Here is a 14,831-nt window from a genome sequence, read left to right on the forward strand (position 1 = left end):
GCATACACCATGAAACATACACATCTAAAGGCACAACATGCGTCCCAGAATAATGTCATAAGATTGGAATATGGAAAAAGAGAGAGGGAAAATGACAGCAGTATAACGTGATGGCAGAATAGGAACAAATAAGAAGGAAGTGTATAACCCACATACACAGCAGGAAGCCTGGCTGGTGTGACATCAGTAAGTGCTGCATAGCAGGGGGTACAGCAGACAGGACAAGGGGTGCCAACTGTGATGAGGGATGTACCTGGGGAAGATCATGCAGGTGTCAGTGGGCAATAATACACAATTTACCTGGCAGCTCTTCTTGTTGTGAAAGCCCACCACCACTATATAGAGCACCAGCCCCCCTCTACCACTGCCGCTCCCGGGACTCGTCTGCCCAGCCTGGACTCCCATATGCGAGCAGGCACAGCATGTTCGGCCAGAGCCAGCAGGGGGAGCCCTCCTGTGACACGGCATGAAGATTGGTGTGTGCGGGCAGTCTCCTGGAACACGGGAATCGGTGAAGCTTCTCTCTCCCTGCAACTCTCACACCCTGTGCTGTGTGTTACCCTGCAGATGGTTCCATGCCCCATGCAGGACTATCAGCGGTGGCAGCTATGCGATGGGGGGTTGGGGTGCTATCGGCCACGGACCCTTGAAATCCTGTGGCCCTTGGGCAACTGCCTGATTAGCCTATAGGTAGAGATGGCCCTGCCTCCAGCAATAGGTATGAAGGGACCTGCATCATGTGAGGGACCACATTCTTCACCCCACCCACCCTGTCTCAAAATTCCCCTATCTGGCTACCTCCAATCATCAATCTGAAGACAAACATGAAGGTTAATTAGTTACAATAAAAAATTTGTGTGCGTGCGAGGAATTTAGATTGTAAGCGCCAAAGCTGTATGTACTAATGTGAGTGATTTAAAGAAAAATAAAAAACAACAACTGAACGCACCCAAGATGGCTCCCTCACCTTCTGTAACAATGTAAAGTGCTTTGAGTCCTACTGGAAGAAAAGTTATATAAGGAATTATTACTATTATTATTATTATGCTTATTAAATTGGATTGTTGTCCATGCTACAGCAGAATTGCACCATCTAGTGCCCAAATTGGAATGGAGACCCCGACTTTCTACACCACTATGTATGATAATTTCTATTTGAATATATGAAATGGTGCTTTGACATTTCCAAGCAATTACTTTTGCAGACAACATCTCTGATACATAATGTACAGTTTATGCATACACAAAACATATGTTGTATTTCATGTCCAGAAAGTCTGTCCCTTTAACTCCTTGTCACATGGAACTATTTGTGTCTCTTCATTATAATTTGTCATCCTTGGTGGTATTAAAACAGATGCCACAGTTTCACCCAGATCGGCTACTATTTCATATCTCTCCCTGCACAGTGTAATGGATTAATGCCTATTTCTGATCCCTGGCTGACCTCATGCCCTCACACTATACAGACTTATTGCCTCTCTGAGTGCAGAACATTTACATTTTTATTAAGGAGCCCACAATTCTCAGACTTGACATAGGGTTATTTATGCCCAGCCCTGTACTACATGTCAAGCAAATATTTTCTTCTATAATCCTATAGATTTCAGGATTTGCCGTATAATTTATTATGGGGGATTTGACTTAGTCTTCAATATGATTTACTATTTGTCATCTTTACACATATCAATATATATTTTTTTAAGTTGGACTTCAATCTTGTTTTTTTCATGATTGGATTGGTATTTCTTTATGAGCAAAACTAAATATATTACTGTATTGGTTTTTGAGCTAACCGTCTTGTGTTTGCTAACTGCAGTTTATGTACCGTATACTCTATTACCACCCCCACCCCCCTTGGGTACTTTGGGTATCTAAGAAGGAGTTGATCCTCACAAAGGAGGGCCTTTACTGGACTAGGTCACCTCAGATCATAATCCTCCCTTAATATAACCTGCTGCCCATGTGGCAATCCATCCAGTCTTCTTAGTAGAGCTGTATGATGTGATTCCTGGTAATATGAGAAGCCTGGGAGCCCTATTTGCTATATAGGCTATTGGGTCACATTATGGGGAAATACTACTGATATTTAGGAGAATGATTCTTCTTAGTACTTAATATGGACTGTTTTATGATACAGACCATATGATATTTTAAACACCCTCTAAATCAGTGGTCAGGGAATAGGGGTAAATTACCCCACATGGGGTAAAAATGAAATTCCTGGGGGTAATGGTCGGACAGCCGGGCATGCATATGAATCATTCTATAATATAGAATGATTCATATGCATGCCCGACTGTGCCGCAGGGAGGCTCTAAGCCGGACGCCCGCTGAGATGTTATTACCAGCGGGCGCCCGGCTCCTTCCCTGCAGCGCTGCGTTAGCCGGAGGCCGGAGTTCTCTTCTGAACTCCAGCTTCTGGCTCTCTCCATGCGCACTATGGGAGAGATGTCATGATGTCTCTCCCATAGTTCCGAGGAGCAGCCGGGCAGACAGGACGGCGGCGGATGCAGGAGCGGGGATTAAGGTAAGTGGTTTTTTGTTTTTGTTTTTTTGTACAAACGGCACTACAGGGGCATTATATGGGGGCACTACTATATGATTTCCTTCCTTTCAAATCAAGGGGGTAATATATTTTGGGGTAAAAGTTAAAGTTCCCTGACCCCTGCTGTAAATGTTCAACTGAGCTGAAGATTACAGTGGTTCTAGTCTTCTTCGTAGCCATCGACCAAATACTCTTATGAAATGCATTATCATGGAATCCCTAATTACTTACCAAGAAGCACAGTAATGCTAACCTTGTCAGATACTGTGCCAATACACTCACACCAATAAAACCACAACTGCAGTTTTTTATTTATTTTATTTTAAGGCCTGTGACAGTGTATACAGTATATTATTGATATGAACATTGTTTGCCTTATATTTTATTTATTTTGCCATTTGTTACATTTTTAACTAAATATCTGCATTGTAGTTGTCCTTCCCATTTTCATCTTCATACATTTTTGTTACATGACTGAAGAAACATAAATACATTTCATTATAAAGTTTGTGGTTTTGTTTTACATATGAATGGCTATATACTGTAATAATGATACTTTGTAACATCCTGTGCTATGAGTGTTATACATTGTCACTTAAGCTGTAGTAACCAAATGAAAGCTAATTGCTGATTGGTTGTTACAGTTTGACTTTTCTTGATGCAGGAAATGGAATTGATGCACAGCGATATGTACAGGGATTGTCTTTGTCTTTTTATCTCCCTTAGAACATGGACCCCCTTGATGGCAGGAGGGAGAACATAGGGCCTGATTCAGAGCCGCTCTTAAAAAGTGCGAGTTTGTACTGAAACTCGCAAATTCAATAGCCTGCAAACTTTTCAGCTCGAGGCTACTGCATTTGCGAGTTTAGGTGAGTTTAGGACTATGTAAACTGACACCTTTTAATGCGAGTAGCATTAAAAGGTGCGAGTTTTAGAGAAGCCATCACAGATCAGTGAGATCCGTGATGGCTTCTGTGTGTGTGTGTAAAAGAAAAAAACCGTGCACCCCCTCCCCAAAAGCATAACCAGACCCTGGCTTTATAAAGCCTGTTTCGGTTCTAAAAATACAGGGGCCAAAATGCGTAGGGGGCCCCTGTATATTAAGAACCAGCACAGGGCTTTGTTGAGCTGGTCCTGGTTCTGGAAAATCAGGGGACAAAACGAGTAGGGGTCCCCTGAAAATTCCAGAACCAGCACCGAACTCTTTCTAGCGGGGGGATAATGCCACAGCCAGCATTATCCCTGACCGCTAGTCAGTCCAGGCCGGGGATCTCTGGGGAGTTGGGTACCCCCTCCAATAAAGGGGTACCCCTCTCCAGGGCACCCCAGGCCTAGATTGATAGCCCAGGCTATCCCCAGCACCCTAGGGCGGTGGGTGCTGGGTTGATAGTGCAAAGTGTAAAAATAAAGTTTGCATATTGTCTTTAGTTGTAGAACCACAAGTACCAGCAAGCCTTCCCTGCATGCTGGTATTTGGAGAACCACAAATACCAGCATGCGGGGCATTACGGGCCTGCTGGCACTTGTAGTTCCACAACTAAAGAAATACGTAAAAAAACAAACATACACAGTGAAAGTAAAATTTTAATAAAACATACATGCACACTCACACTCACACATACTCACCTAGTATCCGAAGTAATCCATAGGGGTGTACCTGAAAAAAAAAAACCATACTCACCTCTCCTATGCGTAGATCGCGTCCACTTCTCCACGTAGGCAATCCAGGGGTTAAAATAAAAAAATGCAAAAAAACCCGATCCATGCCGGACTGAGCAAAGGTATGTGTGTACACATACCTTTGCTCCGCGTAAATGACCGGGGCACACGTGTGCCCCGTCGGTGAAGGGGCCGCCAGCCAATCAGGGAGCATCTCTGTCGGAGCAGCTCCCTGATTAGCTGAATGCGGCCAGCCTGTGTCTCCCATAGACTTCTATGGTAACAAATCCCCATTGAAGTCTATGGTGGGAACCGCTACATCGTAGCCGCAAGATTAATTGAGGTTGTCGCGACATTGTATCATTGATGTAACCACAAGATTAACCTCAATTAATCTTGCGGCTACGATGTAGCGGTTCCCACCATAGACTTCAATGGGGATTTCTCACCATAGAAGTCTATGGGTCACAGGCTGGCCGCATTCAGCTAATCAGGGAGCTGCTCCGATGGAGATGCTCCCTGATTGGCTGGCGGCCCCTTCACTGACGGGGCACACGTGTGCCCCGGTCATTTACGCAGAGCAAAGGTATGTGTACACACATACCTTTGCTCAGTCCGGCATGGATGGGGTTTTTTGCGGTTTTTTATTTTAACCCCTGGATTGCCAGTAGACGTGATCGACGCATAGGAGAGGTGAGTATGGATTTTTTTTTTCAGGTACACCCCTATGGATTACTTTGGATACTAGGTGAGTATGTGTGAGTGTGAGTGTGCATGTATGTTTAATTAAAATTTAACTTTCACTGTGTATGTTTATTTACGTATTTCTTTAGTTGTGGAACTACAAGTGCCAGCGGGCCCGTAATGCCCCGCATGCTGGTATTTGTGGTTCTCCAAATACCAGCATGCAGGGGAGGCTTGCTGGTACTTATGGTTCTACAACTAAAGACAACATGGAAACTTCATTTTTACACTAACACTATCAACCCGGCACCCACGGCCATAGGGTGCCGGGGATAGCCCCGGGCTATCAGTCTAGGCCTGGGGTGCCCTGGAGAGGGGTACCCCTTTATTGGGGGGATATCCAACTCCCCAGGGATGCCTGGACTGACTAGCGGTCAGGGATAATGCTTAGGCCGGGGAAACCGGTGAAAGGTTTTCCCTGGCTGTGGCATTATCCCCCCGCTAGAAAGAGTTCGGTGCTGGTTCTGGAATTTTCAGGGGACCCCTACTTGATTTGTCCCCTGATTTTCCAGAACCAGGACCAGCTCAACAAAGCCCTGTGCTGGTTCTTAATATACAGGGGCCCCCTACGCATTTTGGCCCCTGTATTTTTAGAACCAGAACAGGCTTTATAAAGCCCGGGGCTGGTTATGCTTTTGGGGAGGGGGTGCACGTCATTTTTTTTTTATTTAAAAACATTTTACATAAGTACACACAGAAACATGTGCATATCTCATGGATATGTGCATGTTTCTATGTTAATCTGACCTGCTCAGGATGTACTCGCTAGCCTGAAGCAGGTCTATTATTTGGGGACTTTTGGTAATCTTTTTTTTGCGAGTCTGAAACAGACACATTGGGCGAGTTGATTGTTTTCTATGTGAAAACATCTGGATATGAGTTTGAGAATGGAGAGTTTTAGTAACTCTGAAAAATGCGAGTTTTAGTGAACAGACACCCTATTACATTGGAGAATTGTGAAAAATTGCGAGTTTAGCACCAAACTCGCAATTTACCAAAACAGACTACCTATTACATTTGGCCCAATAACCCTGATGTTACAAATTCTGAGTTGGGAGTAAGCTGGATATACCATGTTGCACTGCAAATACATTTATTTTTTGCATGCATGGTAAATAGTACTGACTGCTTTGCATACACAGTAGCTGCACAGCTTTATTTTAATTGCATTTGGACATGCCCCTCTCACATCTAAATCTCATTTTACATCTGCCCCACCTGCAGTGCAGCATGGTTTTACCAAGGTGCAGTTACTTGCTTTTTTTTTTTTTGCTTTACTTCCACCTCAGAGTCAGGCCGATAATCCTCTTAGGTAGCTCATGTGTATTGATCAGTGTAGGTGCTCCTGTAGGTCTCCCAAACTGTATGACTGTCCAGAGCAAGATGGCAGCATTTGTGAAGGCACAGAAAAGCAAAACAGCAAAGTATTTCTGTCACGGGGCACTGACGGATTAATCATACTTGTAGCCATAACAACTAGTGACCCATGATGAATTTAAAATATAACTTTTATTATGTCCTCTAAAATTAGGTCAGCAAAATATTTAGAATTGAATGTGAATAAAAAAAATTAGCTCTTTGCTTTTGCTGTTGTGACTATTTTTATTCCTGTGTGCGCGTCCCTCCATAATAATTATAATAATTTATTCATATAGAGGGAAGGATATTCTAAGAATAGAAGTTTGTGCGGATATTTTTCTACGTCTCTAAGCATTTGTGAAGGGACAGATTTTTGCATTGGCTATTATTATTATTATTATTATTATCCTTTATTTATACGGCGCCACAAGGGTTCCGCAGCGCCTTACACAGTACATAAACAAATGAGCACATAAGAAAACAGTTATTAACAGTACAAACAATGCAGGACAGATACATGATCAATACATTGCTGCATAACACTTAAATAAGCAGCATGGATTCAGCACCCAAGGGTGGGGTGCTGTTGTAATTAAAATATAATTAAGTGAAGGAGAAGCACATGAGGGAAGAGGGCCCTGCTCGTGAGAGCTTACATTCTAAAGGGGGATGGGCAGAGAAAGAACAATCCCTACTGACTGCCAAACCAAGGCCTTGTTCGGTTGAGCAACCAGTGTGTCTCCTATATAAGGTCCCCACATTTTACTTTACCTCTACGAATCCTGGCACTACAAGACAAACTAAAGTAAAGGTTGGCAGCGAGAAGACATGAGCATGGGGTCCATGTACTAATAGACCACTTACTGTGGAGAAAAAGCCGTTCCTGCTTCGTCTTTTACCGTTGTGAAGCAGGAGGAGGCTACCAGGATTGTTACTAATGCCGGGTACACTATGTCGTCTGATTGCGCAGATTGGGGCGACACATCAGGCACATCGTCATAGTGTGTACCCACTATTCGTGCCCCCGCTGCCCAACACGAGGTCGTTCTATCGTCCGTACATGCACGGCTGACTTTGCGACCCAGCTGCCGACGCCGGAAAGCTCAATGGTGCCAGTGACCGCCATATCAGGTGGTCAGTCAGCGGATTGTGCAGTATATAACATCCACCCAAAACAGATATGTCCTCTTGCATCTTTGCTGCGTATGCGGCAAATAGCGCCACGTATGGTGCGAGGCGTATGTCCGTGGGCGGATAAGCGCACTGCATTCACACCCGCAACCCCATAGGATTGCATGGTGCGATTGCAGTGCGTGCCATGGCGTATCGTAGCAATCACATGGCACAATGCGTGCGCACTTTGGTAGCGGGAGCGTCAAGGATTTTAAGAGGACACATCTGTATGTTATTCATCGGCACCTTAAGAGTAGCCCTGCAGGGGAGAGAGTGAACGTTAAGTCACCCCCCCGACGGTGGCATCACGGACACATCTTGTGCTGACTGCACCGTGTGTGACCACCTCTGCCCTATCCCGTGCAGCTGCAGCAGAGAGGATTTTTTTGTTTTTCAAAACTTTATTAACAAGCGGCCAAAGTGACAGATAGGCTACTGCCTGCTTCTTCACTGAGGAGGTACAAATAACGTCAGCTAGAGGTGACAAAGCTGACGCTGGGGAAGACAGCTGACAGTATGTGACCTCTCCCTCTAGTAACACCTGGGTCACTTAGTGCTAGCAGGTTGAAGGCAGAGGAAACCCTTTAGTACATACGGAGAAGCGATATGTACAGTGATTTTCCCTGTTTTCTTCGTCTGGCCCCCTTATCTCCCCTAAGTACATGAATCCTAATGTCCCATGATGGCAGGAGGGAGAACATAGATATAGGTGTACGCTTGAGCATAACACATAAAATGACAACAGTGTATCACAGGGATTTACTATAAATCCCTTGCAGGGACAGAGCTTGCGATAAAGCTCTGTCCCTGCGGATCCCATCCGCACTCTAGTCGCGGTATTTTCGGAAAAAATACCGCGACTAAGAGCCCGCGCATGCGCCGACCGACCACCCCTACTACACCCCCACCGACGCTAAGCCCCGCCCCCCGGTGCTAAGCCCCTCCCCCCGCGATCGCGGACCCCCGCGACCCCCCCTCCCTTCATTACACTTACCTGCATCCTCCTGGCCTCCGGTGATCTTCTCCGGGCTTCCCGATCAGGTGATCTCCCATACTGCACTGGGGCCCGATCACCTGATGACCGGGCAGCAGTGCACTGTGGGAGACCAGCTGACCGGAGAGGAGCCATCACCGGAGGCCCGTTCACCGGTCCCTGGAGTCTTTTTTTTACAGCAATCAGCTTGCGGTCTGCTTAGACCACATAGCTGATTACTGGTACCGGCTCCCGCCTCTGCTCTCCCCGTTAGAGCAGAGTGGGAGCCCAGTAACCGGGGGAGACCCTGGATAACGCCACCTCCGGGTGGCGTTATTATCACAGGGCTTCCCCCGGTATTTTTTTACAATTTATTTTTAGTAACTGTGGTCGGATCACATTTCCCATTACAATTATGGGAAATGCGATCTGCTTTACTAAAAATAAGTGATACTGGGGGTTGGAGTAGAATTTTACTAATTCTACTCCAATTGCCCTGTAATAACTACAGGTGAAACTAAAATAATGTGAAAAGGGTGTGAAAACACCCTTTTTCACTTTATTTTAGTAAAAATAATGTTAATAAATAGAGCCCACAATAACCCTGATGTTACAAATAACTTGTAGCAGTGATCATGTAACATTTTCTGAAGAGATTATGTAAAATAATAGTTTATACAGAAGCCCCAGGCTGGAGTAAGATCATGTATTTACTTTATTGCAAAATGAAAGTTTACATCAGGTAAGAACAGGTAACTTAGGGCCTGATTCAGACACGTTCGCACGCAGCTGTCCGCATCCAAAGTATGCAAATCCCGCCATCGCTAACAAGACATTAGCACGGCCACTATGCCTTGCCGTGCGATCGCGGTATGTATTTAGACGCCCACCAGCCTGACACAAGTCGCCCATTTACCCTTAGTAACATACGTCATCTCCAGGAAGTATATTCAACAATCAGTAACATAGGCTGACATCGGACCCATATGCAGCACTTGTGGCCTACGGCAAGCACTGCGAGTGCTTCAGTGTGTAATTCAGCCATGTGACGTGTATGCTGACGATGCGTCTTAATTATGCACATCCCTGAAATGGTGTGTCAACGCACAGACACGCCTGCGTTCGCACCACCACACCTCCGTTACCATCGACCACCCCCTCACCACCCACAAATGGCTCATCCTGTCATTCATGCTTACGGAGCGTCAGTGTACAGGGTGCGAACGCCTCCCAATCGCATGGACTAATTTGCGCACGCGCTCTGCGTCCTGTACGCATGCGCAGATTGCAAACATCGGCAGGTTCGTGCGAACGCAGCCTTGCGACTGGGTCTGAATCAGGCCCTTAGTGTAATAAACATGATACATGAACGTACCTGGGATACTATCACATTGTTTTGGTTAGTTTTATGATTTCAATAAATAGCTAGTAGAGAATATAAAATATAATTCATACTGGCAGAAAAAAGCAAAATCACAGTCATGACACCAGCCATACAGTACATCACGTGCCTATAGATTTTATATAATGTTTTCCACAGTAAACTCATGCAAACAGAACTATCAATAATAGATGTATAAGTACACATTGCAGCATCATATACTGTAGATGGAACTGAGGTGTGCCATATTAAATGCACCGTGTAGGATTTTCATGCGTTTGCTGTGAGTAAATAAAAATATAACTGTTATAGAGATGTGCGGGTCCAGTACTCAGAGAACTGACAACAACAGAATTTAGGGGTTCCGAGTGGAACCGAGTCCAAGATCAGAATAATTTTGGGGCACCAAGTCGAACCGAATCTTGGGTTGTAGCATCCCGCAGTTTGGAACGGATTTAAAAAAACAAACTCGTGTTTTGGATTGCATGCTAACAGGTCAAAATGACATAATTTTAGCTGTTTTAAAAAAAATATAAAAAAAATGCAGAAGCAAAACCAAAAGCAAAACACATAAGGGTGGTTTTGCAAAACCAAGACACAAACGTGAATCCGGATCCAAAACACCGGGGTTGGCGCACATATCTAACCTGTTATTTTTTGCAGAGCAGCACCTTGAATTCCCAGTTAGCGAATTCACACCAAGCATGAGCCATTACTGCTAAAAGGCATTATGGCATAGTAAATTGCATTGACTTTGGAAAATCACTAAAATGACACCTGTACCTAGCGTAAGTAAACTCATTACATACGAGGAGCTCATAGCAACCAATCAATCACGTTCTAGCTATCACTGTATAAAATGTACTAGATAAATGATAGCTGCAATCTGATTGGTTGGTATTGGAAACACCTTCATGTGTCCTCTTCAGAAGTTTTTAAATACCTCCCCCACAGTGTAGTCCTCAAATGCTCATTAACTCTCAAAGTGCTGGGTTACTTTTTCCAGCTGAAATCTGTATTCTAAATTGGACGAGGATTGAAGAATATGCAGCAGTTGAGAAAGCTAAGAGTTTCAGGTTATGGCATTAGAATTTATAACTAATTAAGTAACAGAGACTATAATAGGTCATAAATATCACTGTTGTGAGGAAATTGAGAAACTATTGACAGTAAAAGCCGTTTTCGGAGCGGTTATTGATTTGATTTGAGCTGTTGAGTACCTGCCTCCATGAAGAGACTAATGGTGAAGTGCTGGGATTTCTAACGGATTACTCTCTTTGGAAATTGCCCTTTGCTTGTAAAATGCAATTTGTATCATGTGAAATAATACAGTAGAAAGTGTAACACATTCAAAGATTATCCTTAAAACCTTGTAATCCTTAGGGGGAATTCATGAGTCTCTTCAAGTAGAGATATTAATGTGAGAGCTGTTCTTTATTCCTTTCAGGCTATTAGTATTTCTCAGCGAATGTTATATCTAATCACATGATAATACACTAGCTTATTTATATGTAAATGTATCAATGATGCTTAGGTTAAGTCGGGAAAGTTGATAGAGTTCATATACATGTAGGGTTGTAGCGGGCAGAACTACAGAGACAATCATGACTCTTTTACAGAGAAAAACATTTTTTTTACACATCTAATGTGCAATTTATTACCACAACGTGGATGTATGAACTTTGATTTATATTGATTTGCCTCTGATACCACAATCTTCCTGCATCAATGTAAACAGTGCAACACGTTACTCCACTGTAATGTGGGGGGACCCTGCTCCTTCCATTGTCATGTGTCTTCCAGCTTCCATCTTTTCTTCTCATCATGGGAGCCTAGGGGGGTTGAGTGCCTGAATGCAGAACTGTTGAGACATCCACAATGTACTAAAGGGGTGTGCCCAGATGCAGCAGGAGTGGCCATGCCCCCCTCCAAAAACTAATCATCAGCAGCAAGCCTGGGCCCTTACTGGGCCAGTCCAACAGACCCGGGCCTGGAAATTTAGTACTGGCTTCCCCCTTTCTCACCACCCCTGCCTGGGAGTGCAGGGGAGACGTAACCACATTGGTATGTACAAAAGGCGGTGAACCTGCACCCCCTCAGTGATCATGCCCCCTCAGTGGCTCTGCTTTTTATCACATCATGACACTGCACTTGTCACATGCAGTCCGCTCCTCATTAACACAATCACACAAGAGGACAGGTCACGATCACTCACAAAATCAGTACACTCATCTCCTGAAATAATCTGTGCTGCTGCAAATTTTTTTGATGCTCTAGTTGCCTACAGGTTGTTCTGTCCCCTCTATGAAATTAGGGACATTCAGATGAGAAGGAGATAACGATTGAATATAAAAAAGTGTTCTGACCCTAATCAAATGCACCTTAAAAACCCCAAGTCTGAATGAAAAGTGCTTGTGGAGTCTTTAGAGATAGATAAAGTGCAGAGAGATAAAGTACCAACCAATCATTTCCTAACTGTCATTTTTCAAACACAGCCTATAACATGGCAGTTAGGAGCTGATTGGTTAGTACTTTATCTATCTACATTTTATCTCTTTCCAAGGTTTGATACATCTCGCCCTTAAGGAAGATACTTAGAGTATGTGGTCTGAGGATACAGTATATGTTAGATGAACGATGGGAGCTGAAAAACATGGAACAGTAATTTAAAAGGGGAGAGAAGCGTTAAAGTGACTTTTCCACAGAAGCCACACTTTATTGTAAAGCTGAGTTGTGTAGGATGCTTTTATACATTCTTTACTATAAGTGAAGCATATCCGATTCATGACCAAAGCAAGTAAGGAGGGGACCAGCTCTTCCATTATGGCATTAATTGGCATGTTGAATTAGTATAGTTAGAACTTAGATGCATACATAGTGACTCCAAGAGAGGTACAGTAGTAGAATATGTTTGGATGCATTTGGGACACCTGCGACTAAGTTCCTTTGTGCATTAAAAACAGTCCCTTTATCCAATCGCTGTTATTGTTCACTTAATACTTAAATAGGGCTTGAATGGGGAGAACTTAAATAATGAGTATGGTGGTCCTCCTAATGTGTTAGTGTCCAGAACTCTGAAGTTCCATTGTTACTATTTCTGCTTTGCGCAGTTCCAGTCAGTCCTGCTATCTTGTACTGTACAAAACAGGAGCATCCCGTTTTTTTTTATCAGAGATGGTTCCAAAAGAATCAATTGTAGGTGGATTTTGTACTGAATAGTTACGCCTTGTCCATTGTATTGTAATGTACAGGTTAGTGATGTCTGTATGTCCCCACTTTTGAACTATGGATGCACGGAGACATGCATTTTTCATGCATTCAGCAGGTCTCCTTTCAATTTAATGAACTGAATCCCGCTAATTACATCAAAGTGAATAACTAGTACGACAGATGTGCATGAAAAGTATAAAAAGTGCAACGACAATTCATTTTCCTGTACTGTTCATGCACTTTTGGCGTGCTGACTGAGTAGGACTTCATTCAGTTTAATAGATTCCGATAATCCACCCACCTACATCCTCACTGAATATATTGACTTGATTGCATATGTACAGCTGTGCATGTGTGTAATGCACTTCCATCAAAAATATGAACAATTTTTTAAATTTCTTTATTATTTAACATTAAATTTATGTAAATTTTGGGGAATCGGTATGATTTACCACTGGACGCATGGCCGGCGGTTCGAATCCCGACAGCAGCATCCCGGCAGCAGTGAAAATCCTGATCGTTCTAAGGTAAGTATAAACTAACCTATTCTACCCCCTAACCCTCCCTTAGGCGTGCCTAACCCCCCCCCCTAGTGCCTAACCCTAATCCCCCCCTCTAAGTGCCTAAATCTAACCCCCCCTTCCCTGCTGCCTAAACCTAAGTCCCCCGGGAGGGGTGCCTAATCTTAACCTCCCCCGGGGGTGCCTAACACTAACCCCCCATTCCCCTAGCCTAAACATAACCTCAGGGGGGGGTGCCTAACCCTAAGTCCCCCCGGGAACCCTAAACCTAACCCTCCTTCCCCCGGCTATCTGCGCCGGTCTCCCGGCGTATGTCTAGGATTTCGACGCCTGTCTTCTTTAGACCCTTGCCGGTATCAGATAGTCGGGAAGCCAGCGGTTGGGATTAGGTCCGCCGGCTTCCCGACTGCATACCCATTTTGGGCCTGATTTAGAGATGGACGGATTTGCAGAGTTGCACACAAGCGGCTGTGCAAAAATGTCCATCTCAGATGCAAATGCAGAAGAAGGTCAGACACCTCCTTTCTGCATTTGCGATCCCAGCACTGCGACCAACATTGCAACCATTGCGACCTGCTCCTTCGGCCAGGCTGTGGAAGCTGAGGCTTCCCGCAGCCATGACCGGGTGCTGGTCTCTGAAGAGGTCATGAATCTGCATCCAACAACGCAGACCCTGACCTTGTTCCTCAAAGAAAATGGGAACGTGACCAGGCACGACCCTGCTCCGCCCCCCAAAAACCGCAGTTTGTCAATCATGCTGCGGCTTTGAGGGGGTCAGTGAGCAAGAACGCACAACCTGTTGTGCACATGCTCAAAACGGGTCCTCTGCAGACGCAGACCCCTCAACATCGGAGATGTACGTTAATCATCAGATTAACGTATATTTCTGAATCAGGCCCATTGTTTGTGTGGCTTGATTTATTATTATTATTTTCTGTTATTTAAGTAATTTAATTTGCAGTGTTATCTTGTACCTGGTACCGGTGTCTTTCCAATAAATGCCAGAAAACAAGTGCTTTCAGATGCTTCTATGGCTTCTGTTCTGTCAGTGGCAATGTCCTTTACTAGTCTTGTGTGTGTATATATTTGTTTATCATTCCTACAATGCCGCCATACAAAATGATAAAGCTAATATGTTCTGCGATTACTTAATTCTGTGTATCGTTAAAAAAAAAGCAAGAATACAGGAAAAGGCCATGTAAACATGATCACAGATTGAGTTTAGGGCTGGCCTCAGTTCAGAATTATAATTTTGACAATTAC

At 44.1% G+C, this 14,831-nt stretch overlaps 1 protein-coding gene across 2 annotated transcripts in view; it reads left to right on the forward strand.

Moving 5' to 3' along the window:
- EPHA6 (EPH receptor A6) overlaps window positions 1–14,831 on the forward strand; it is an 888,766-nt gene that overhangs the window by 362,671 nt on the left and 511,264 nt on the right. The gene's annotated exons all lie outside the window — the stretch shown is intronic.

The sequence above is a fragment of the Taudactylus pleione genome, unplaced genomic scaffold (genome assembly GCF_031769625.1).
Source record: "Taudactylus pleione unplaced genomic scaffold, aTauple2 ptg000262l, whole genome shotgun sequence".
Lineage (NCBI taxonomy): Eukaryota > Metazoa > Chordata > Amphibia > Anura > Myobatrachidae > Taudactylus > Taudactylus pleione.